Source organism: Epinephelus lanceolatus, chromosome 22 (assembly GCF_041903045.1).
Source record: "Epinephelus lanceolatus isolate andai-2023 chromosome 22, ASM4190304v1, whole genome shotgun sequence".
Classification (NCBI taxonomy): domain Eukaryota; kingdom Metazoa; phylum Chordata; class Actinopteri; order Perciformes; family Serranidae; genus Epinephelus; species Epinephelus lanceolatus.
In genome coordinates, this window is record NC_135755.1 from 32,083,108 (window position 1) to 32,102,485 (window position 19,378).

The 19,378-nt window shown below is 47.4% G+C and overlaps 45 non-coding genes and 4 pseudogenes across 45 annotated transcripts; all 49 read right to left on the reverse strand.

Annotated features, from left to right (window-relative positions):
- Nucleotides 1-66: 66 nt before the first annotated feature.
- On the reverse strand, nt 67-185 carry LOC144461546 (5S ribosomal RNA). The gene has a single exon (XR_013490248.1). It is a non-coding gene; the product is annotated as a 5S ribosomal RNA (ribosomal RNA).
- A 286-nt stretch (nt 186-471) lies between these two features.
- On the reverse strand, nt 472-590 carry LOC144460092 (5S ribosomal RNA). The gene has a single exon (XR_013488808.1). It is a non-coding gene; the product is annotated as a 5S ribosomal RNA (ribosomal RNA).
- Nucleotides 591-853: 263 nt separating this feature from the next.
- On the reverse strand, nt 854-972 carry LOC144460865 (5S ribosomal RNA). Its single transcript, XR_013489584.1, has one exon. It is a non-coding gene; the product is annotated as a 5S ribosomal RNA (ribosomal RNA).
- A 285-nt stretch (nt 973-1,257) lies between these two features.
- LOC144460093 (5S ribosomal RNA) lies at nt 1,258-1,376 on the reverse strand. Its single transcript, XR_013488809.1, has one exon. It is a non-coding gene; the product is annotated as a 5S ribosomal RNA (ribosomal RNA).
- Nucleotides 1,377-1,661: 285 nt separating this feature from the next.
- LOC144460094 (5S ribosomal RNA) lies at nt 1,662-1,780 on the reverse strand. Its single transcript, XR_013488810.1, has one exon. It is a non-coding gene; the product is annotated as a 5S ribosomal RNA (ribosomal RNA).
- A 266-nt stretch (nt 1,781-2,046) lies between these two features.
- On the reverse strand, nt 2,047-2,165 carry LOC144460095 (5S ribosomal RNA). Its single transcript, XR_013488811.1, has one exon. It is a non-coding gene; the product is annotated as a 5S ribosomal RNA (ribosomal RNA).
- Nucleotides 2,166-2,430: 265 nt separating this feature from the next.
- On the reverse strand, nt 2,431-2,549 carry LOC144460097 (5S ribosomal RNA). Its single transcript, XR_013488813.1, has one exon. It is a non-coding gene; the product is annotated as a 5S ribosomal RNA (ribosomal RNA).
- A 285-nt stretch (nt 2,550-2,834) lies between these two features.
- LOC144460098 (5S ribosomal RNA) lies at nt 2,835-2,953 on the reverse strand. The gene has a single exon (XR_013488814.1). It is a non-coding gene; the product is annotated as a 5S ribosomal RNA (ribosomal RNA).
- Nucleotides 2,954-3,218: 265 nt separating this feature from the next.
- Nucleotides 3,219-3,337, reverse strand: LOC144460645 (5S ribosomal RNA). Its single transcript, XR_013489363.1, has one exon. It is a non-coding gene; the product is annotated as a 5S ribosomal RNA (ribosomal RNA).
- Nucleotides 3,338-3,622: 285 nt separating this feature from the next.
- LOC144460099 (5S ribosomal RNA) lies at nt 3,623-3,741 on the reverse strand. Its single transcript, XR_013488815.1, has one exon. It is a non-coding gene; the product is annotated as a 5S ribosomal RNA (ribosomal RNA).
- Nucleotides 3,742-4,010: 269 nt separating this feature from the next.
- On the reverse strand, nt 4,011-4,129 carry LOC144460100 (5S ribosomal RNA). The gene has a single exon (XR_013488816.1). It is a non-coding gene; the product is annotated as a 5S ribosomal RNA (ribosomal RNA).
- A 285-nt stretch (nt 4,130-4,414) lies between these two features.
- On the reverse strand, nt 4,415-4,533 carry LOC144460866 (5S ribosomal RNA). Its single transcript, XR_013489585.1, has one exon. It is a non-coding gene; the product is annotated as a 5S ribosomal RNA (ribosomal RNA).
- A 265-nt stretch (nt 4,534-4,798) lies between these two features.
- Nucleotides 4,799-4,917, reverse strand: LOC144461557 (5S ribosomal RNA). The gene has a single exon (XR_013490259.1). It is a non-coding gene; the product is annotated as a 5S ribosomal RNA (ribosomal RNA).
- Nucleotides 4,918-5,203: 286 nt separating this feature from the next.
- On the reverse strand, nt 5,204-5,322 carry LOC144460101 (5S ribosomal RNA). Its single transcript, XR_013488817.1, has one exon. It is a non-coding gene; the product is annotated as a 5S ribosomal RNA (ribosomal RNA).
- A 265-nt stretch (nt 5,323-5,587) lies between these two features.
- Nucleotides 5,588-5,696, reverse strand: LOC144461281 (5S ribosomal RNA; annotated as a pseudogene).
- A 264-nt stretch (nt 5,697-5,960) lies between these two features.
- LOC144461568 (5S ribosomal RNA) lies at nt 5,961-6,079 on the reverse strand. The gene has a single exon (XR_013490270.1). It is a non-coding gene; the product is annotated as a 5S ribosomal RNA (ribosomal RNA).
- A 286-nt stretch (nt 6,080-6,365) lies between these two features.
- LOC144460102 (5S ribosomal RNA) lies at nt 6,366-6,484 on the reverse strand. Its single transcript, XR_013488818.1, has one exon. It is a non-coding gene; the product is annotated as a 5S ribosomal RNA (ribosomal RNA).
- Nucleotides 6,485-6,749: 265 nt separating this feature from the next.
- On the reverse strand, nt 6,750-6,868 carry LOC144460103 (5S ribosomal RNA). Its single transcript, XR_013488819.1, has one exon. It is a non-coding gene; the product is annotated as a 5S ribosomal RNA (ribosomal RNA).
- Nucleotides 6,869-7,152: 284 nt separating this feature from the next.
- LOC144460867 (5S ribosomal RNA) lies at nt 7,153-7,271 on the reverse strand. Its single transcript, XR_013489586.1, has one exon. It is a non-coding gene; the product is annotated as a 5S ribosomal RNA (ribosomal RNA).
- Nucleotides 7,272-7,556: 285 nt separating this feature from the next.
- LOC144460104 (5S ribosomal RNA) lies at nt 7,557-7,675 on the reverse strand. Its single transcript, XR_013488820.1, has one exon. It is a non-coding gene; the product is annotated as a 5S ribosomal RNA (ribosomal RNA).
- Nucleotides 7,676-7,952: 277 nt separating this feature from the next.
- LOC144460868 (5S ribosomal RNA) lies at nt 7,953-8,071 on the reverse strand. The gene has a single exon (XR_013489587.1). It is a non-coding gene; the product is annotated as a 5S ribosomal RNA (ribosomal RNA).
- A 277-nt stretch (nt 8,072-8,348) lies between these two features.
- LOC144461084 (5S ribosomal RNA) lies at nt 8,349-8,467 on the reverse strand. Its single transcript, XR_013489803.1, has one exon. It is a non-coding gene; the product is annotated as a 5S ribosomal RNA (ribosomal RNA).
- Nucleotides 8,468-8,736: 269 nt separating this feature from the next.
- LOC144460105 (5S ribosomal RNA) lies at nt 8,737-8,855 on the reverse strand. Its single transcript, XR_013488821.1, has one exon. It is a non-coding gene; the product is annotated as a 5S ribosomal RNA (ribosomal RNA).
- Nucleotides 8,856-9,140: 285 nt separating this feature from the next.
- On the reverse strand, nt 9,141-9,259 carry LOC144460869 (5S ribosomal RNA). Its single transcript, XR_013489588.1, has one exon. It is a non-coding gene; the product is annotated as a 5S ribosomal RNA (ribosomal RNA).
- Nucleotides 9,260-9,544: 285 nt separating this feature from the next.
- LOC144460106 (5S ribosomal RNA) lies at nt 9,545-9,663 on the reverse strand. Its single transcript, XR_013488822.1, has one exon. It is a non-coding gene; the product is annotated as a 5S ribosomal RNA (ribosomal RNA).
- A 277-nt stretch (nt 9,664-9,940) lies between these two features.
- Nucleotides 9,941-10,059, reverse strand: LOC144460870 (5S ribosomal RNA). Its single transcript, XR_013489589.1, has one exon. It is a non-coding gene; the product is annotated as a 5S ribosomal RNA (ribosomal RNA).
- Nucleotides 10,060-10,336: 277 nt separating this feature from the next.
- LOC144460108 (5S ribosomal RNA) lies at nt 10,337-10,455 on the reverse strand. The gene has a single exon (XR_013488824.1). It is a non-coding gene; the product is annotated as a 5S ribosomal RNA (ribosomal RNA).
- A 269-nt stretch (nt 10,456-10,724) lies between these two features.
- LOC144460109 (5S ribosomal RNA) lies at nt 10,725-10,843 on the reverse strand. Its single transcript, XR_013488825.1, has one exon. It is a non-coding gene; the product is annotated as a 5S ribosomal RNA (ribosomal RNA).
- A 285-nt stretch (nt 10,844-11,128) lies between these two features.
- Nucleotides 11,129-11,247, reverse strand: LOC144460871 (5S ribosomal RNA). Its single transcript, XR_013489590.1, has one exon. It is a non-coding gene; the product is annotated as a 5S ribosomal RNA (ribosomal RNA).
- A 285-nt stretch (nt 11,248-11,532) lies between these two features.
- Nucleotides 11,533-11,651, reverse strand: LOC144460110 (5S ribosomal RNA). The gene has a single exon (XR_013488826.1). It is a non-coding gene; the product is annotated as a 5S ribosomal RNA (ribosomal RNA).
- A 277-nt stretch (nt 11,652-11,928) lies between these two features.
- Nucleotides 11,929-12,047, reverse strand: LOC144460872 (5S ribosomal RNA). Its single transcript, XR_013489591.1, has one exon. It is a non-coding gene; the product is annotated as a 5S ribosomal RNA (ribosomal RNA).
- Nucleotides 12,048-12,324: 277 nt separating this feature from the next.
- Nucleotides 12,325-12,443, reverse strand: LOC144460111 (5S ribosomal RNA). The gene has a single exon (XR_013488827.1). It is a non-coding gene; the product is annotated as a 5S ribosomal RNA (ribosomal RNA).
- A 269-nt stretch (nt 12,444-12,712) lies between these two features.
- Nucleotides 12,713-12,831, reverse strand: LOC144461579 (5S ribosomal RNA). Its single transcript, XR_013490281.1, has one exon. It is a non-coding gene; the product is annotated as a 5S ribosomal RNA (ribosomal RNA).
- A 286-nt stretch (nt 12,832-13,117) lies between these two features.
- On the reverse strand, nt 13,118-13,237 carry LOC144461275 (5S ribosomal RNA). The gene has a single exon (XR_013489994.1). It is a non-coding gene; the product is annotated as a 5S ribosomal RNA (ribosomal RNA).
- A 265-nt stretch (nt 13,238-13,502) lies between these two features.
- On the reverse strand, nt 13,503-13,621 carry LOC144460112 (5S ribosomal RNA). The gene has a single exon (XR_013488828.1). It is a non-coding gene; the product is annotated as a 5S ribosomal RNA (ribosomal RNA).
- A 269-nt stretch (nt 13,622-13,890) lies between these two features.
- LOC144461590 (5S ribosomal RNA) lies at nt 13,891-14,009 on the reverse strand. The gene has a single exon (XR_013490292.1). It is a non-coding gene; the product is annotated as a 5S ribosomal RNA (ribosomal RNA).
- A 286-nt stretch (nt 14,010-14,295) lies between these two features.
- LOC144461276 (5S ribosomal RNA) lies at nt 14,296-14,415 on the reverse strand. Its single transcript, XR_013489995.1, has one exon. It is a non-coding gene; the product is annotated as a 5S ribosomal RNA (ribosomal RNA).
- Nucleotides 14,416-14,680: 265 nt separating this feature from the next.
- On the reverse strand, nt 14,681-14,789 carry LOC144461282 (5S ribosomal RNA; annotated as a pseudogene).
- A 264-nt stretch (nt 14,790-15,053) lies between these two features.
- On the reverse strand, nt 15,054-15,172 carry LOC144460952 (5S ribosomal RNA). Its single transcript, XR_013489671.1, has one exon. It is a non-coding gene; the product is annotated as a 5S ribosomal RNA (ribosomal RNA).
- A 286-nt stretch (nt 15,173-15,458) lies between these two features.
- On the reverse strand, nt 15,459-15,577 carry LOC144460113 (5S ribosomal RNA). Its single transcript, XR_013488829.1, has one exon. It is a non-coding gene; the product is annotated as a 5S ribosomal RNA (ribosomal RNA).
- Nucleotides 15,578-15,842: 265 nt separating this feature from the next.
- Nucleotides 15,843-15,961, reverse strand: LOC144460114 (5S ribosomal RNA). Its single transcript, XR_013488830.1, has one exon. It is a non-coding gene; the product is annotated as a 5S ribosomal RNA (ribosomal RNA).
- Nucleotides 15,962-16,247: 286 nt separating this feature from the next.
- Nucleotides 16,248-16,366, reverse strand: LOC144460115 (5S ribosomal RNA). The gene has a single exon (XR_013488831.1). It is a non-coding gene; the product is annotated as a 5S ribosomal RNA (ribosomal RNA).
- Nucleotides 16,367-16,651: 285 nt separating this feature from the next.
- On the reverse strand, nt 16,652-16,770 carry LOC144460116 (5S ribosomal RNA). Its single transcript, XR_013488832.1, has one exon. It is a non-coding gene; the product is annotated as a 5S ribosomal RNA (ribosomal RNA).
- A 277-nt stretch (nt 16,771-17,047) lies between these two features.
- On the reverse strand, nt 17,048-17,156 carry LOC144461291 (5S ribosomal RNA; annotated as a pseudogene).
- Nucleotides 17,157-17,421: 265 nt separating this feature from the next.
- On the reverse strand, nt 17,422-17,540 carry LOC144460117 (5S ribosomal RNA). The gene has a single exon (XR_013488833.1). It is a non-coding gene; the product is annotated as a 5S ribosomal RNA (ribosomal RNA).
- A 285-nt stretch (nt 17,541-17,825) lies between these two features.
- On the reverse strand, nt 17,826-17,944 carry LOC144460119 (5S ribosomal RNA). The gene has a single exon (XR_013488835.1). It is a non-coding gene; the product is annotated as a 5S ribosomal RNA (ribosomal RNA).
- A 286-nt stretch (nt 17,945-18,230) lies between these two features.
- On the reverse strand, nt 18,231-18,350 carry LOC144461277 (5S ribosomal RNA). Its single transcript, XR_013489996.1, has one exon. It is a non-coding gene; the product is annotated as a 5S ribosomal RNA (ribosomal RNA).
- Nucleotides 18,351-18,615: 265 nt separating this feature from the next.
- On the reverse strand, nt 18,616-18,724 carry LOC144461283 (5S ribosomal RNA; annotated as a pseudogene).
- Nucleotides 18,725-18,988: 264 nt separating this feature from the next.
- On the reverse strand, nt 18,989-19,107 carry LOC144460963 (5S ribosomal RNA). Its single transcript, XR_013489682.1, has one exon. It is a non-coding gene; the product is annotated as a 5S ribosomal RNA (ribosomal RNA).
- Nucleotides 19,108-19,378: the final 271 nt, after the last annotated feature.

Here is a 19,378-nt window from a genome sequence, read left to right on the forward strand (position 1 = left end):
TTTCCAAGGAGCTGGCTCCAGTAAAGGAGGAGCAGCGCCCTTTGCTGATGAAAGGTGAGAATAAAAAGCTTACAGCACCGGGTATTCCCAGGCGGTCTCCCATCCAAGTACTGACCCGGCCCAACCCTGCTTAGCTTCCGAGATCGGACGAGATCGGGCGTATTCAGGGTGGTATGGCCGTAAGCAATGGAAGAGCATGCACGTACGCCATTTATAGATGGTAAAACAGCAGCAAGGGTGGATGGCAAATGGTAATCTGTCATTTTCCTGCACTCAACAAGCACCATGACAAGACCCACATGCCATTTAGTTTTGAGTTAATGCACATATACTCATTGAGAAATTAAAAAAAAACAAAAAAGGAAAAAAAAGGGAAAAAAAGGAGAGTTTGTCCACTGGTGCTGTTTTCCAAGGAGTTGGCTCCAGTAAAGGAGGAGCAGCGCCCTCTGCTGATGAAAGGTGAGAATAAAAAGCTTACAGCACCGGGTATTCCCAGGCGGTCTCCCATCCAAGTACTGACCCGGCCCGACCCTGCTTAGCTTCCGAGATCGGACGAGATCGGGCGTATTCAGGGTGGTATGGCCGTAAGCCATGGAAGAGCATGCACGCACGCCATTTATAGATGGTAAAACATCAGCAAGGGTGGATGGCAAATGGTAATCTGTCATTTTCCTGCACTCAACAAGCGCCATGACAAGACCCACACGCCATTTAGTTTTCAGTTAATGCACATATACTCACTGACAAATTAAAACAAAAAAAAAAAGAGTTTGTCCACTGGTGCTGTTTTCCAAGGAGCTGGCTCCAGTAAAGGAGGAGCAGCGCCCTCTGCTGATGAAAGGTGAGAATAAAAAGCTTACAGCACCGGGTATTCCCAGGCGGTCTCCCATGCAAGTACTGACCCGGCCCGACCCTGCTTAGCTTCCGAGATCGGACGAGATCGGGCGTATTCAGGGTGGTATGGCCGTAAGCCATGGAAGAGCATGCACGCACGCCATTTATAGATGGTAAAACATCAGCAAGGGTGGATGGCAAATGGTAATCTGTCATTTTCCTGCACTCAACAAGCACCATGACAAGACCCACACGCCATTTAGTTTTCAGTTAATGCACATATACTTATTGAGAAATTAAAAAAAACAAAAAAGGAAAAAAAAGGGAAAAAAAGGAGAGTTTGTCCACTGGTGCTGTTTTCCAAGGAGCTGGCTCCAGTAAAGGAGGAGCAGCGCCCTCTGCTGATGAAAGGTGAGAATAAAAAGCTTACAGCACCGGGTATTCCCAGGCGGTCTCCCATCCAAGTACTGACCCGGCCCGACCCTGCTTAGCTTCCGAGATCGGACGAGATCGGGCGTATTCAGGGTGGTATGGCCGTAAGCCATGGAAGAGCATGCACGCACGCCATTTATAGATGGTAAAACATCAGCAAGGGTGGATGGCAAATGGTAATCTGTCATTTTCCTGCACTCAACAAGCACCATGACAAGACCCACACGCCATTTAGTTTTGAGTTAATGCACACATACTCATTGAGAAATTAAAAAAAACAAAAAAGGAAAAAAAAGGGAAAAAAAGGAGAGTTTGTCCACTGGTACTGTTTTCCAAGGAGCTGGCTCCAGTAAAGGAGGAGCAGCGCCCTCTGCTGATGAAAGGTGAGAATAAAAAGCTTACAGCACCGGGTATTCCCAGGCGGTCTCCCATCCAAGTACTGACCCGGCCCGACCCTGCTTAGCTTCCGAGATCGGACGAGATCGGGCGTATTCAGGGTGGTATGGCCGTAAGCCATGGAAGAGCATGCACGCACGCCATTTATAGATGGTAAAACATCAGCAAGGGTGGATGGCAAATGGTAATCTGTCATTTTCCTGCACTCAACAAGCGCCATGACAAGACCCACACGCCATTTAGTTTTCAGTTAATGCACATATACTCACTGACAAATTAAAAAAAAAAAAAAAAAGAGAGTTTGTCCACTGGTGCTGTTTTCCAAGGAGCTGGCTCCAGTAAAGGAGGAGCAGCGCCCTCTGCTGATGAAAGGTGAGAATAAAAAGCTTACAGCACCGGGTATTCCCAGGCGGTCTCCCATCCAAGTACTGACCCGGCCCGACCCTGCTTAGCTTCCGAGATCGGACGAGATCGGGCGTATTCAGGGTGGTATGGCCGTAAGCCATGGAAGAGCATGCACGCACGCCATTTATAGATGGTAAAACATCAGCAAGGGTGGATGGCAAATGGTAATCTGTCATTTTCCTGCACTCAACAAGCGCCATGACAAGACCCACACGCCATTTAGTTTTCAGTTAATGCACATATACTCACTGACAAATTAAAACAAAAAAAAAAAGAGAGTTTGTCCACTGGTGCTGTTTTCCAAGGAGCTGGCTCCAGTAAAGGAGGAGCAGCGCCCTCTGCTGATGAAAGGTGAGAATAAAAAGCTTACAGCACCGGGTATTCCCAGGCGGTCTCCCATCCAAGTACTGACCCGGCCCGACCCTGCTTAGCTTCCGAGATCGGACGAGATCGGGCGTATTCAGGGTGGTATGGCCGTAAGCCATGGAAGAGCATGCACGCACGCCATTTATAGATGGTAAAACATCAGCAAGGGTGGATGGCAAATGGTAATCTGTCATTTTCCTGCACTCAACAAGCACCATGACAAGACCCACACGCCATTTAGTTTTGAGTTAATGCACATATACTCATTGAGAAATTAAAAAAAACAAAAAAGGAAAAAAAAGGGAAAAAAAGGAGAGTTTGTCCACTGGTGCTGTTTTCCAAGGAGCTGGCTCCAGTAAAGGAGGAGCAGCGCCCTCTGCTGATGAAAGGTGAGAATAAAAAGCTTACAGCACCGGGTATTCCCAGGCGGTCTCCCATCCAAGTACTGACCCGGCCCGACCCTGCTTAGCTTCCGAGATCGGACGAGATCGGGCGTATTCAGGGTGGTATGGCCGTAAGCCATGGAAGAGCATGCACGCACGCCATTTATAGATGGTAAAACATCAGCAAGGGTGGATGGCAAATGGTAATCTGTCATTTTCCTGCACTCAACAAGCGCCATGACAAGACCCACACGCCATTTAGTTTTCAGTTAATGCACATATACTCACTGACAAATTAAAAAAAAAAAAAAAAGAGAGTTTGTCCACTGGTGCTGTTTTCCAAGGAGCTGGCTCCAGTAAAGGAGGAGCAGCGCCCTCTGCTGATGAAAGGTGAGAATAAAAAGCTTACAGCACCGGGTATTCCCAGGCGGTCTCCCATCCAAGTACTGACCCGGCCCGACCCTGCTTAGCTTCCGAGATCAGACGAGATCGGGCGTATTCAGGGTGGTATGGCCGTAAGCCATGGAAGAGCATGCACGCACGCCATTTATAGATGGTAAAACATCAGCAAGGGTGGATGGCAAATGGTAATCTGTCATTTTCCTGCACTCAACAAGCACCATGACAAGACCCACACGCCATTTAGTTTTGAGTTAATGCACACATACTCATTGAGAAATTAAAAAAAACAAAAAAGGAAAAAAAAGGGAAAAAAAGGAGAGTTTGTCCACTGGTACTGTTTTCCAAGGAGCTGGCTCCAGTAAAGGAGGAGCAGCGCCCTCTGCTGATGAAAGGTGAGAATAAAAAGCTTACAGCACCGGGTATTCCCAGGCGGTCTCCCATCCAAGTACTGACCCGGCCCGACCCTGCTTAGCTTCCGAGATCGGACGAGATCGGGCGTATTCAGGGTGGTATGGCCGTAAGCCATGGAAGAGCATGCACGCACGCCATTTATAGATGGTAAAACATCAGCAAGGGTGGATGGCAAATGGTAATCTGTCATTTTCCTGCACTCAACAAGCGCCATGACAAGACCCACATGCCATTTAGTTTTCAGTTAATGCACATATACTCACTGACAAATTAAAACAAAAAAAAAAAAAAAGAGAGTTTGTCCACTGGTGCTGTTTTCCAAGGAGCTGGCTCCAGTAAAGGAGGAGCAGCGCCCTCTGCTGATGAAAGGTGAGAATAAAAAGCTTACAGCACCGGGTATTCCCAGGCGGTCTCCCATCCAAGTACTGACCCGGCCCGACCCTGCTTAGCTTCCGAGATCGGACGAGATCGGGCGTATTCAGGGTGGTATGGCCGTAAGCCATGGAAGAGCATGCACGCACGCCATTTATAGATGGTAAAACATCAGCAAGGGTGGATGGCAAATGGTAATCTGTCATTTTCCTGCACTCAACAAGCACCATGACAAGACCCACACGCCATTTAGTTTTGAGTTAATGCACATATACTCATTGAGAAATTAAAAAAAACAAAAAAGGAAAAAAAAGGGAAAAAAAGGAGAGTTTGTCCACTGGTGCTGTTTTCCAAGGAGCTGGCTCCAGTAAAGGAGGAGCAGCGCCCTCTGCTGATGAAAGGTGAGAATAAAAAGCTTACAGCACCGGGTATTCCCAGGCGGTCTCCCATGCAAGTACTGACCCGGCCCGACCCTGCTTAGCTTCCGAGATCGGACGAGATCGGGCGTATTCAGGGTGGTATGGCCGTAAGCCATGGAAGAGCATGCACGCACGCCATTTATAGATGGTAAAACATCAGCAAGGGTGGATGGCAAATGGTAATCTGTTATTTTCCTGCACTCAACAAGCGCCATGACAAGACCCACACGCCATTTAGTTTTCAGTTAATGCACATATACTCACTGACAAATTAAAAAAAAAAAAAAAAGAGAGTTTGTCCACTGGTGCTGTTTTCCAAGGAGCTGGTTCCAGTAAAGGAGGAGCAGCGCCCTTTGCTGATGAAAGGTGAGAATAAAAAGCTTACAGCACCGGGTATTCCCAGGCGGTCTCCCATCCAAGTACTGACCCGGCCCAACCCTGCTTAGCTTCCGAGATCGGACGAGATCGGGCGTATTCAGGGTGGTATGGCCGTAAGCAATGGAAGAGCATGCACGTACGCCATTTATAGATGGTAAAACAGCAGCAAGGGTGGATGGCAAATGGTAATCTGTCATTTTCCTGCACTCAACAAGCACCATGACAAGACCCACATGCCATTTAGTTTTGAGTTAATGCACATATACTCATTGAGAAATTAAAAAAAAACAAAAAAGGAAAAAAAAGGGAAAAAAAGGAGAGTTTGTCCACTGGTGCTGTTTTCCAAGGAGTTGGCTCCAGTAAAGGAGGAGCAGCGCCCTCTGCTGATGAAAGGTGAGAATAAAAAGCTTACAGCACCGGGTATTCCCAGGCGGTCTCCCATCCAAGTACTGACCCGGCCCGACCCTGCTTAGCTTCCGAGATCGGACGAGATCGGGCGTATTCAGGGTGGTATGGCCGTAAGCCATGGAAGGGCATGCACGCACGCCATTTATAGATGGTAAAACATCAGCAAGGGTGGATGGCAAATGGTAATCTGTCATTTTCCTGCACTCAACAAGCGCCATGACAAGACCCACACGCCATTTAGTTTTGAGTTAATGCACATATACTCACTGACAAATTAAAACAAAAAAAAAAAGAGAGTTTGTCCACTGGTGCTGTTTTCCAAGGAGCTGGCTCCAGTAAAGGAGGAGCAGCGCCCTCTGCTGATGAAAGGTGAGAATAAAAAGCTTACAGCACCGGGTATTCCCAGGCGGTCTCCCATCCAAGTACTGACCCGGCCCGACCCTGCTTAGCTTCCGAGATCGGGCGTATTCAGGGTGGTATGGCCGTAAGCCATGGAAGAGCATGCACGCACGCCATTTATAGATGGTAAAACATCAGCAAGGGTGGATGGCAAATGGTAATCTGTTATTTTCCTGCACTCAACAAGCGCCATGACAAGACCCACACGCCATTTAGTTTTCAGTTAATGCACATATACTCACTGACAAATTAAAAAAAAAAAAAAAGAGAGTTTGTCCACTGGTGCTGTTTTCCAAGGAGCTGGCTCCAGTAAAGGAGAAGCAGCGCCCTTTGCTGATGAAAGGTGAGAATAAAAAGCTTACAGCACCGGGTATTCCCAGGCGGTCTCCCATCCAAGTACTGACCCGGCCCAACCCTGCTTAGCTTCCGAGATCGGACGAGATCGGGCGTATTCAGGGTGGTATGGCCGTAAGCAATGGAAGAGCATGCACGTACGCCATTTATAGATGGTAAAACAGCAGCAAGGGTGGATGGCAAATGGTAATCTGTCATTTTCCTGCACTCAACAAGCACCATGACAAGACCCACATGCCATTTAGTTTTGAGTTAATGCACATATACTCATTGAGAAATTAAAAAAAAACAAAAAAGGAATAAAAAGGGAAAAAAAGGAGAGTTTGTCCACTGGTGCTGTTTTCCAAGGAGTTGGCTCCAGTAAAGGAGGAGCAGCGCCCTCTGCTGATGAAAGGTGAGAATAAAAAGCTTACAGCACCGGGTATTCCCAGGCGGTCTCCCATCCAAGTACTGACCCGGCCCGACCCTGCTTAGCTTCCGAGATCGGACGAGATCGGGCGTATTCAGGGTGGTATGGCCGTAAGCCATGGAAGGGCATGCACGCACGCCATTTATAGATGGTAAAACATCAGCAAGGGTGGATGGCAAATGGTAATCTGTCATTTTCCTGCACTCAACAAGCGCCATGACAAGACCCACACGCCATTTAGTTTTGAGTTAATGCACATATACTCACTGACAAATTAAAACAAAAAAAAAAAGAGAGTTTGTCCACTGGTGCTGTTTTCCAAGGAGCTGGCTCCAGTAAAGGAGGAGCAGCGCCCTCTGCTGATGAAAGGTGAGAATAAAAAGCTTACAGCACCGGGTATTCCCAGGCGGTCTCCCATCCAAGTACTGACCCGGCCCGACCCTGCTTAGCTTCCGAGATCGGACGAGATCGGGCGTATTCAGGGTGGTATGGCCGTAAGCCATGGAAGAGCATGCACGCACGCCATTTATAGATGGTAAAACATCAGCAAGGGTGGATGGCAAATGGTAATCTGTCATTTTCCTGCACTCAACAAGCACCATGACAAGACCCACACGCCATTTAGTTTTGAGTTAATGCACATATACTCATTGAGAAATTAAAAAAAACAAAAAAGGAAAAAAAAGGGAAAAAAAGAGAGTTTGTCCACTGGTGCTGTTTTCCAAGGAGCTGGCTCCAGTAAAGGAGGAGCAGCGCCCTCTGCTGATGAAAGGTGAGAATAAAAAGCTTACAGCACCGGGTATTCCCAGGCGGTCTCCCATGCAAGTACTGACCCGGCCCGACCCTGCTTAGCTTCCGAGATCGGACGAGATCGGGCGTATTCAGGGTGGTATGGCCGTAAGCCATGGAAGAGCATGCACGCACGCCATTTATAGATGGTAAAACATCAGCAAGGGTGGATGGCAAATGGTAATCTGTCATTTTCCTGCACTCAACAAGCACCATGACAAGACCCACACGCCATTTAGTTTTGAGTTAATGCACACATACTCATTGAGAAATTAAAAAAAACAAAAAAGGAAAAAAAAGGGAAAAAAAGGAGAGTTTGTCCACTGGTACTGTTTTCCAAGGAGCTGGCTCCAGTAAAGGAGGAGCAGCGCCCTCTGCTGATGAAAGGTGAGAATAAAAAGCTTACAGCACCGGGTATTCCCAGGCGGTCTCCCATCCAAGTACTGACCCGGCCCGACCCTGCTTAGCTTCCGAGATCGGACGAGATCGGGCGTATTCAGGGTGGTATGGCCGTAAGCCATGGAAGAGCATGCACGCACGCCATTTATAGATGGTAAAACATCAGCAAGGGTGGATGGCAAATGGTAATCTGTCATTTTCCTGCACTCAACAAGCGCCATGACAAGACCCACACGCCATTTATTTTTCAGTTAATGCACATATACTCACTGACAAATTAAAAAAAAAAAAAAAAGAAAAAAAAAAAGAGAGTTTGTCCATTGGTGCTGTTTTCCAAGGAGCTGGCTCCAGTAAAGGAGGAGCAGCGCCCTCTGCTGATGAAAGGTGAGAATAAAAAGCTTACAGCACCGGGTATTCCCAGGCGGTCTCCCATGCAAGTACTGACCCGGCCCGACCCTGCTTAGCTTCCGAGATCGGACGAGATCGGGCGTATTCAGGGTGGTATGGCCGTAAGCCATGGAAGAGCATACACGCACGCCATTTATAGATGGTAAAACATCAGCAAGGGTGGATGGCAAATGGTAATCTGTCATTTTCCTGCACTCAACAAGCACCATGACAAGACCCACATGCCATTTAGTTTTGAGTTAATGCACATATACTCACTGACAAATTAAAAAAAAAAAAAAAAAGGGAAAAAAAGGAGAGTTTGTCCACTGGTGCTGTTTTCCAAGGAGCTGGCTCCAGTAAAGGAGGAGCAGCGCCCTCTGCTGATGAAAGGTGAGAATAAAAAGCTTACAGCACCGGGTATTCCCAGGCGGTCTCCCATCCAAGTACTGACCCGGCCCGACCCTGCTTAGTTTCCGAGATCGGACGAGATCGGGCGTATTCAGGGTGGTATGGCCGTAAGCCATGGAAGAGCATGCACGCACGCCATTTATAGATGGTAAAACATCAGCAAGGGTGGATGGCAAATGGTAATCTGTCATTTTCCTGCACTCAACAAGCGCCATGACAAGACCCACATGCCATTTAGTTTTCAGTTAATGCACATATACTCACTGACAAATTAAAACAAAAAAAAAAAAAAAGAGAGTTTGTCCACTGGTGCTGTTTTCCAAGGAGCTGGCTCCAGTAAAGGAGGAGCAGCGCCCTCTGCTGATGAAAGGTGAGAATAAAAAGCTTACAGCACCGGGTATTCCCAGGCGGTCTCCCATCCAAGTACTGACCCGGCCCGACCCTGCTTAGCTTCCGAGATCGGACGAGATCGGGCGTATTCAGGGTGGTATGGCCGTAAGCCATGGAAGAGCATGCACGCACGCCATTTATAGATGGTAAAACATCAGCAAGGGTGGATGGCAAATGGTAATCTGTCATTTTCCTGCACTCAACAAGCACCATGACAAGACCCACACGCCATTTAGTTTTGAGTTAATGCACATATACTCATTGAAAAATTAAAAAAAACAAAAAAGGAAAAAAAAGGGAAAAAAAGGAGAGTTTGTCCACTGGTGCTGTTTTCCAAGGAGCTGGCTCCAGTAAAGGAGGAGCAGCGCCCTCTGCTGATGAAAGGTGAGAATAAAAAGCTTACAGCACCGGGTATTCCCAGGCGGTCTCCCATGCAAGTACTGACCCGGCCCGACCCTGCTTAGCTTCCGAGATCGGACGAGATCGGGCGTATTCAGGGTGGTATGGCCGTAAGCCATGGAAGAGCATGCACGCACGCCATTTATAGATGGTAAAACATCAGCAAGGGTGGATGGCAAATGGTAATCTGTCATTTTCCTGCACTCAACAAGCACCATGACAAGACCCACACGCCATTTAGTTTTGAGTTAATGCACACATACTCATTGAGAAATTAAAAAAAACAAAAAAGGAAAAAAAAGGGAAAAAAAGGAGAGTTTGTCCACTGGTACTGTTTTCCAAGGAGCTGGCTCCAGTAAAGGAGGAGCAGCGCCCTCTGCTGATGAAAGGTGAGAATAAAAAGCTTACAGCACCGGGTATTCCCAGGCGGTCTCCCATCCAAGTACTGACCCGGCCCGACCCTGCTTAGCTTCCGAGATCGGACGAGATCGGGCGTATTCAGGGTGGTATGGCCGTAAGCCATGGAAGAGCATGCACGCACGCCATTTATAGATGGTAAAACATCAGCAAGGGTGGATGGCAAATGGTAATCTGTCATTTTCCTGCACTCAACAAGCGCCATGACAAGACCCACACGCCATTTAGTTTTCAGTTAATGCACATATACTCACTGACAAATTAAAAAAAAAAAAAAAAGAAAAAAAAAAAGAGAGTTTGTCCATTGGTGCTGTTTTCCAAGGAGCTGGCTCCAGTAAAGGAGGAGCAGCGCCCTCTGCTGATGAAAGGTGAGAATAAAAAGCTTACAGCACCGGGTATTCCCAGGCGGTCTCCCATGCAAGTACTGACCCGGCCCGACCCTGCTTAGCTTCCGAGATCGGACGAGATCGGGCGTATTCAGGGTGGTATGGCCGTAAGCCATGGAAGAGCATACACGCACGCCATTTATAGATGGTAAAACATCAGCAAGGGTGGATGGCAAATGGTAATCTGTCATTTTCCTGCACTCAACAAGCACCATGACAAGACCCACATGCCATTTAGTTTTGAGTTAATGCACATATACTCACTGACAAATTAAAAAAAAAAAAAAAAAGGGAAAAAAAGGAGAGTTTGTCCACTGGTGCTGTTTTCCAAGGAGCTGGCTCCAGTAAAGGAGGAGCAGCGCCCTCTGCTGATGAAAGGTGAGAATAAAAAGCTTACAGCACCGGGTATTCCCAGGCGGTCTCCCATCCAAGTACTGACCCGGCCCGACCCTGCTTAGCTTCCGAGATCGGACGAGATCGGGCGTATTCAGGGTGGTATGGCCGTAAGCCATGGAAGAGCATGCACGCACGCCATTTATAGATGGTAAAACATCAGCAAGGGTGGATGGCAAATGGTAATCTGTCATTTTCCTGCACTCAACAAGCGCCATGACAAGACCCACATGCCATTTAGTTTTCAGTTAATGCACATATACTCACTGACAAATTAAAACAAAAAAAAAAAAAAAGAGAGTTTGTCCACTGGTGCTGTTTTCCAAGGAGCTGGCTCCAGTAAAGGAGGAGCAGCGCCCTCTGCTGATGAAAGGTGAGAATAAAAAGCTTACAGCACCGGGTATTCCCAGGCGGTCTCCCATCCAAGTACTGACCCGGCCCGACCCTGCTTAGCTTCCGAGATCGGACGAGATCGGGCGTATTCAGGGTGGTATGGCCGTAAGCCATGGAAGAGCATGCACGCACGCCATTTATAGATGGTAAAACATCAGCAAAGGTGGATGGCAAATGGTAATCTGTCATTTTCCTGCACTCAACAAGCACCATGACAAGACCCACACGCCATTTAGTTTTGAGTTAATGCACATATACTCATTGAGAAATTAAAAAAAACAAAAAAGGAAAAAAAAGGGAAAAAAAGGAGAGTTTGTCCACTGGTGCTGTTTTCCAAGGAGCTGGCTCCAGTAAAGGAGGAGCAGCGCCCTCTGCTGATGAAAGGTGAGAATAAAAAGCTTACAGCACCGGGTATTCCCAGGCGGTCTCCCATGCAAGTACTGACCCGGCCCGACCCTGCTTAGCTTCCGAGATCGGACGAGATCGGGCGTATTCAGGGTGGTATGGCCGTAAGCCATGGAAGAGCATGCACGCACGCCATTTATAGATGGTAAAACATCAGCAAGGGTGGATGGCAAATGGTAATCTGTCATTTTCCTGCACTCAACAAGCACCATGACAAGACCCACACGCCATTTAGTTTTGAGTTAATGCACACATACTCATTGAGAAATTAAAAAAAACAAAAAAGGAAAAAAAAGGGAAAAAAAGGAGAGTTTGTCCACTGGTACTGTTTTCCAAGGAGCTGGCTCCAGTAAAGGAGGAGCAGCGCCCTCTGCTGATGAAAGGTGAGAATAAAAAGCTTACAGCACCGGGTATTCCCAGGCGGTCTCCCATCCAAGTACTGACCCGGCCCGACCCTGCTTAGCTTCCGAGATCGGACGAGATCGGGCGTATTCAGGGTGGTATGGCCGTAAGCCATGGAAGAGCATGCACGCACGCCATTTATAGATGGTAAAACATCAGCAAGGGTGGATGGCAAATGGTAATCTGTCATTTTCCTGCACTCAACAAGCGCCATGACAAGACCCACACGCCATTTAGTTTTCAGTTAATGCACATATACTCACTGACAAATTAAAAAAAAAAAAAAAAGAAAAAAAAAAAGAGAGTTTGTCCATTGGTGCTGTTTTCCAAGGAGCTGGCTCCAGTAAAGGAGGAGCAGTGCCCTCTGCTGATGAAAGGTGAGAATAAAAAGCTTACAGCACCGGGTATTCCCAGGCGGTCTCCCATGCAAGTACTGACCCGGCCCGACCCTGCTTAGCTTCCGAGATCGGACGAGATCGGGCGTATTCAGGGTGGTATGGCCGTAAGCAATGGAAGAGCATACACGCACGCCATTTATAGATGGTAAAACATCAGCAAGGGTGGATGGCAAATGGTAATCTGTCATTTTCCTGCACTCAACAAGCACCATGACAAGACCCACATGCCATTTAGTTTTGAGTTAATGCACATATACTCACTGACAAATTAAAAAAAAAAAAAAAAAGGGAAAAAAAGGAGAGTTTGTCCACTGGTGCTGTTTTCCAAGGAGCTGGCTCCAGTAAAGGAGGAGCAGCGCCCTCTGCTGATGAAAGGTGAGAATAAAAAGCTTACAGCACCGGGTATTCCCAGGCGGTCTCCCATCCAAGTACTGACCCGGCCCGACCCTGCTTAGCTTCCGAGATCGGACGAGATCGGGCGTATTCAGGGTGGTATGGCCGTAAGCCATGGAAGAGCATGCACGCACGCCATTTATAGATGGTAAAACATCAGCAAGGGTGGATGGCAAATGGTAATCTGTCATTTTCCTGCACTCAACAAGCGCCATGACAAGACCCACATGCCATTTAGTTTTCAGTTAATGCACATATACTCACTGACAAATTAAAACAAAAAAAAAAAAAAAGAGAGTTTGTCCACTGGTGCTGTTTTCCAAGGAGCTGGTTCCAGTAAAGGAGGAGCAGCGCCCTTTGCTGATGAAAGGTGAGAATAAAAAGCTTACAGCACCGGGTATTCCCAGGCGGTCTCCCATCCAAGTACTGACCCGGCCCAACCCTGCTTAGCTTCCGAGATCGGACGAGATCGGGCGTATTCAGGGTGGTATGGCCGTAAGCAATGGAAGAGCATGCACGTACGCCATTTATAGATGGTAAAACAGCAGCAAGGGTGGATGGCAAATGGTAATCTGTCATTTTCCTGCACTCAACAAGCACCATGACAAGACCCACATGCCATTTAGTTTTGAGTTAATGCACATATACTCATTGAGAAATTAAAAAAAAACAAAAAAGGAAAAAAAAGGGAAAAAAAGGAGAGTTTGTCCACTGGTGCTGTTTTCCAAGGAGTTGGCTCCAGTAAAGGAGGAGCAGCGCCCTCTGCTGATGAAAGGTGAGAATAAAAAGCTTACAGCACCGGGTATTCCCAGGCGGTCTCCTTATCCAAGTACTGACCCGGCCCGACCCTGCTTAGCTTCCGAGATCGGACGAGATCGGGCGTATTCAGGGTGGTATGGCCGTAAGCCATGGAAGGGCATGCACGCACGCCATTTATAGATGGTAAAACATCAGCAAGGGTGGATGGCAAATGGTAATCTGTCATTTTCCTGCACTCAACAAGCGCCATGACAAGACCCACACGCCATTTAGTTTTGAGTTAATGCACATATACTCACTGACAAATTAAAACAAAAAAAAAAAGAGAGTTTGTCCACTGGTGCTGTTTTCCAAGGAGCTGGCTCCAGTAAAGGAGGAGCAGCGCCCTCTGCTGATGAAAGGTGAGAATAAAAAGCTTACAGCACCGGGTATTCCCAGGCGGTCTCCCATCCAAGTACTGACCCGGCCCGACCCTGCTTAGCTTCCGAGATCGGACGAGATCGGGCGTATTCAGGGTGGTATGGCCGTAAGCCATGGAAGAGCATGCACGCACGCCATTTATAGATGGTAAAACATCAGCAAGGGTGGATGGCAAATGGTAATCTGTCATTTTCCTGCACTCAACAAGCGCCATGACAAGACCCACATGCCATTTAGTTTTCAGTTAATGCACATATACTCACTGACAAATTAAAACAAAAAAAAAAAAAAAGAGAGTTTGTCCACTGGTGCTGTTTTCCAAGGAGCTGGTTCCAGTAAAGGAGGAGCAGCGCCCTTTGCTGATGAAAGGTGAGAATAAAAAGCTTACAGCACCGGGTATTCCCAGGCGGTCTCCCATCCAAGTACTGACCCGGCCCAACCCTGCTTAGCTTCCGAGATCGGACGAGATCGGGCGTATTCAGGGTGGTATGGCCGTAAGCAATGGAAGAGCATGCACGTACGCCATTTATAGATGGTAAAACAGCAGCAAGGGTGGATGGCAAATGGTAATCTGTCATTTTCCTGCACTCAACAAGCACCATGACAAGACCCACATGCCATTTAGTTTTGAGTTAATGCACATATACTCATTGAGAAATTAAAAAAAAACAAAAAAGGAAAAAAAAGGGAAAAAAAGGAGAGTTTGTCCACTGGTGCTGTTTTCCAAGGAGTTGGCTCCAGTAAAGGAGGAGCAGCGCCCTCTGCTGATGAAAGGTGAGAATAAAAAGCTTACAGCACCGGGTATTCCCAGGCGGTCTCCTTATCCAAGTACTGACCCGGCCCGACCCTGCTTAGCTTCCGAGATCGGACGAGATCGGGCGTATTCAGGGTGGTATGGCCGTAAGCCATGGAAGGGCATGCACGCACGCCATTTATAGATGGTAAAACATCAGCAAGGGTGGATGGCAAATGGTAATCTGTCATTTTCCTGCACTCAACAAGCGCCATGACAAGACCCACACGCCATTTAGTTTTGAGTTAATGCACATATACTCACTGACAAATTAAAACAAAAAAAAAAAGAGAGTTTGTCCACTGGTGCTGTTTTCCAAGGAGCTGGCTCCAGTAAAGGAGGAGCAGCGCCCTCTGCTGATGAAAGGTGAGAATAAAAAGCTTACAGCACCGGGTATTCCCAGGCGGTCTCCCATCCAAGTACTGACCCGGCCCGACCCTGCTTAGCTTCCGAGATCGGGCGTATTCAGGGTGGTATGGCCGTAAGCCATGGAAGAGCATGCACGCACGCCATTTATAGATGGTAAAACATCAGCAAGGGTGGATGGCAAATGGTAATCTGTTATTTTCCTGCACTCAACAAGCGCCATGACAAGACCCACACGCCATTTAGTTTTCAGTTAATGCACATATACTCACTGACAAATTAAAAAAAAAAAAAAAGAGAGTTTGTCCACTGGTGCTGTTTTCCAAGGAGCTGGCTCCAGTAAAGGAGGAGCAGCGCCCTTTGCTGATGAAAGGTGAGAATAAAAAGCTTACAGCACCGGGTATTCTCAGGCGGTCTCCCATCCAAGTACTGACCCGGCCCAACCCTGCTTAGCTTCCGAGATCGGACGAGATCGGGCGTATTCAGGGTGGTATGGCCGTAAGCAATGGAAGAGCATGCACGTACGCCATTTATAGATGGTAAAACAGCAGCAAGGGTGGATGGCAAATGGTAATCTGTCATTTTCCTGCACTCAACAAGCACCATGACAAGACCCACATGCCATTTAGTTTTGAGTTAATGCACATATACTCATTGAGAAATTAAAAAAAAACAAAAAAGGAATAAAAAGGGAAAAAAAGGAGAGTTTGTCCACTGGTGCTGTTTTCCAAGGAGTTGGCTCCAGTAAAGGAGGAGCAGCGCCCTCTGCTGATGAAAGGTGAGAATAAAAAGCTTACAGCACCGGGTATTCCCAGGCGGTCTCCCATCCAAGTACTGACCCGGCCCGACCCTGCTTAGCTTCCGAGATCGGACGAGATCGGGCGTATTCAGGGTGGTATGGCCGTAAGCCATGGAAGGGCATGCACGCACGCCATTTATAGATGGTAAAACATCAGCAAGGGTGGATGGCAAATGGTAATCTGTCATTTTCCTGCACTCAACAAGCGCCATGACAAGACCCACACGCCATTTAGTTTTGAGTTAATGCACATATACTCACTGACAAATTAAAACAAAAAAAAAAAGAGAGTTTGTCCACTGGTGCTGTTTTCCAAGGAGCTGGCTCCAGTAAAGGAGGAGCAGCGCCCTCTGCTGATGAAAGGTGAGAATAAAAAGCTTACAGCACCGGGTATTCCCAGGCGGTCTCCCATCCAAGTACTGACCCGGCCCGACCCTGCTTAGCTTCCGAGATCGGACGAGATCGGGCGTATTCAGGGTGGTATGGCCGTAAGCCATGGAAGAGCATGCACGCACGCCATTTATAGATGGTAAAACATCAGCAAGGGTGGATGGCAAATGGTAATCTGTCATTTTCCTGCACTCAACAAGCACCATGACAAGACCCACACGCCATTTAGTTTTGAGTTAATGCACATATACTCATTGAGAAATTAAAAAAAACAAAAAAGGAAAAAAAAGGGAAAAAAAAAGAGAGTTTGTCCACTGGTGCTGTTTTCCAAGGAGCTGGCTCCAGTAAAGGAGGAGCAGCGCCCTCTGCTGATGAAAGGTGAGAATAAAAAGCTTACAGCACCGGGTATTCCCAGGCGGTCTCCCATCCAAGTACTGACCCGGCCCGACCCTGCTTAGCTTCCGAGATCGGACGAGATCGGGCGTATTCAGGGTGGTATGGCCGTAAGCCATGGAAGAGCATGCACGCACGCCATTTATAGATGGTAAAACATCAGCAAGGGTGGATGGCAAATGGTAATCTGTCATTTTCCTGCACTCAACAAGCACCATGACAAGACCCACACGCCATTTAGTTTTGAGTTAATGCACACATACTCATTGAGAAATTAAAAAAAACAAAAAAGGAAAAAAAAGGGAAAAAAAGGAGAGTTTGTCCACTGGTACTGTTTTCCAAGGAGCTGGCTCCAGTAAAGGAGGAGCAGCGCCCTCTGCTGATGAAAGGTGAGAATAAAAAGCTTACAGCACCGGGTATTCCCAGGCGGTCTCCCATCCAAGTACTGACCCGGCCCGACCCTGCTTAGCTTCCGAGATCGGACGAGATCGGGCGTATTCAGGGTGGTATGGCCGTAAGCCATGGAAGAGCATGCACGCACGCCATTTATAGATGGTAAAACATCAGCAAGGGTGGATGGCAAATGGTAATCTGTCATTTTCCTGCACTCAACAAGCGCCATGACAAGACCCACACGCCATTTATTTTTCAGTTAATGCACATATACTCACTGACAAATTAAAAAAAAAAAAAAAAGAAAAAAAAAAAGAGAGTTTGTCCATTGGTGCTGTTTTCCAAGGAGTTGGCTCCAGTAAAGGAGGAGCAGCGCCCTCTGCTGATGAAAGGTGAGAATAAAAAGCTTACAGCACCGGGTATTCCCAGGCGGTCTCCCATCCAAGTACTGACCCGGCCCGACCCTGCTTAGCTTCCGAGATTGGACGTATTCAGGGTGGTATGGCCGTAAGCCATGGAAGAGCATGCACGCACGCCATTTATAGATGGTAAAACATCAGCAAGGGTGGATGGCAAATGGTAATCTGTCATTTTCCTGCACTCAACAAGCACCATGACAAGACCCACACGCCATTTAGTTTTGAGTTAATGCACATATACTCACTGACAAATTAAAACAAAAAAAAAAAGAGAGTTTGTCCACTGGTGCTGTTTTCCAAGGAGCTGGCTCCAGTAAAGGAGGAGCAGCGCCCTCTGCTGATGAAAGGTGAGAATAAAAAGCTTACAGCACCGGGTATTCCCAGGCGGTCTCCCATCCAAGTACTGACCCGGCCCGACCCTGCTTAGCTTCCGAGATCGGACGAGATCGGGCGTATTCAGGGTGGTATGGCCGTAAGCCATGGAAGAGCATGCACGCACGCCATTTATAGATGGTAAAACATCAGCAAGGGTGGATGGCAAATGGTAATCTGTCATTTTCCTGCACTCAACAAGCACCATGACAAGACCCACACGCCATTTAGTTTTGAGTTAATGCACATATACTCATTGAGAAATTAAAAAAAACAAAAAAGGAAAAAAAAGGGAAAAAAAGGAGAGTTTGTCCACTGGTGCTGTTTTCCAAGGAGCTGGCTCCAGTAAAGGAGGAGCAGCGCCCTCTGCTGATGAAAGGTGAGAATAAAAAGCTTACAGCACCGGGTATTCCCAGGCGGTCTCCCATCCAAGTACTGACCCGGCCCGACCCTGCTTAGCTTCCGAGATCGGACGAGATCGGGCGTATTCAGGGTGGTATGGCCGTAAGCCATGGAAGAGCATGCACGCACGCCATTTATAGATGGTAAAACAGCAGCAAGGGTGGATGGCAAATGGTAATCTGTCATTTTCCTGCACTCAACAAGCACCATGACAAGACCCACATGCCATTTAGTTTTGAGTTAATGCACATATACTCATTGAGAAATTAAAAAAAAAACAAAAAGGAAAAAAAAGGGAAAAAAAGGAGAGTTTGTCCACTGGTGCTGTTTTCCAAGGAGTTGGCTCCAGTAAAGGAGGAGCAGCGCCCTCTGCTGATGAAAGGTGAGAATAAAAAGCTTACAGCACCGGGTATTCCCAGGCGGTCTCCTTATCCAAGTACTGACCCGGCCCGACCCTGCTTAGCTTCCGAGATCGGACGAGATCGGGCGTATTCAGGGTGGTATGGCCGTAAGCCATGGAAGGGCATGCACGCACGCCATTTATAGATGGTAAAACATCAGCAAGGGTGGATGGCAAATGGTAATCTGTCATTTTCCTGCACTCAACAAGCGCCATGACAAGACCCACACGCCATTTAGTTTTGAGTTAATGCACATATACTCACTGACAAATTAAAACAAAAAAAAAAAGAGAGTTTGTCCACTGGTGCTGTTTTCCAAGGAGCTGGCTCCAGTAAAGGAGGAGCAGCGCCCTCTGCTGATGAAAGGTGAGAATAAAAAGCTTACAGCACCGGGTATTCCCAGGCGGTCTCCCATCCAAGTACTGACCCGGCCCGACCCTGCTTAGCTTCCGAGATCGGGCGTATTCAGGGTGGTATGGCCGTAAGCCATGGAAGAGCATGCACGCACGCCATTTATAGATGGTAAAACATCAGCAAGGGTGGATGGCAAATGGTAATCTGTTATTTTCCTGCACTCAACAAGCGCCATGACAAGACCCACACGCCATTTAGTTTTCAGTTAATGCACATATACTCACTGACAAATTAAAAAAAAAAAAAAAGAGAGTTTGTCCACTGGTGCTGTTTTCCAAGGAGCTGGCTCCAGTAAAGGAGGAGCAGCGCCCTTTGCTGATGAAAGGTGAGAATAAAAAGCTTACAGCACCGGGTATTCTCAGGCGGTCTCCCATCCAAGTACTGACCCGGCCCAACCCTGCTTAGCTTCCGAGATCGGACGAGATCGGGCGTATTCAGGGTGGTATGGCCGTAAGCAATGGAAGAGCATGCACGTACGCCATTTATAGATGGTAAAACATCAGCAAGGGTGGATGGCAAATGGTAATCTGTCATTTTCCTGCACTCAACAAGCACCATGACAAGACCCACATGCCATTTAGTTTTGAGTTAATGCACATATACTCATTGAGAAATTAAAAAAAAACAAAAAAGGAATAAAAAGGGAAAAAAAGGAGAGTTTGTCCACTGGTGCTGTTTTCCAAGGAGTTGGCTCCAGTAAAGGAGGAGCAGCGCCCTCTGCTGATGA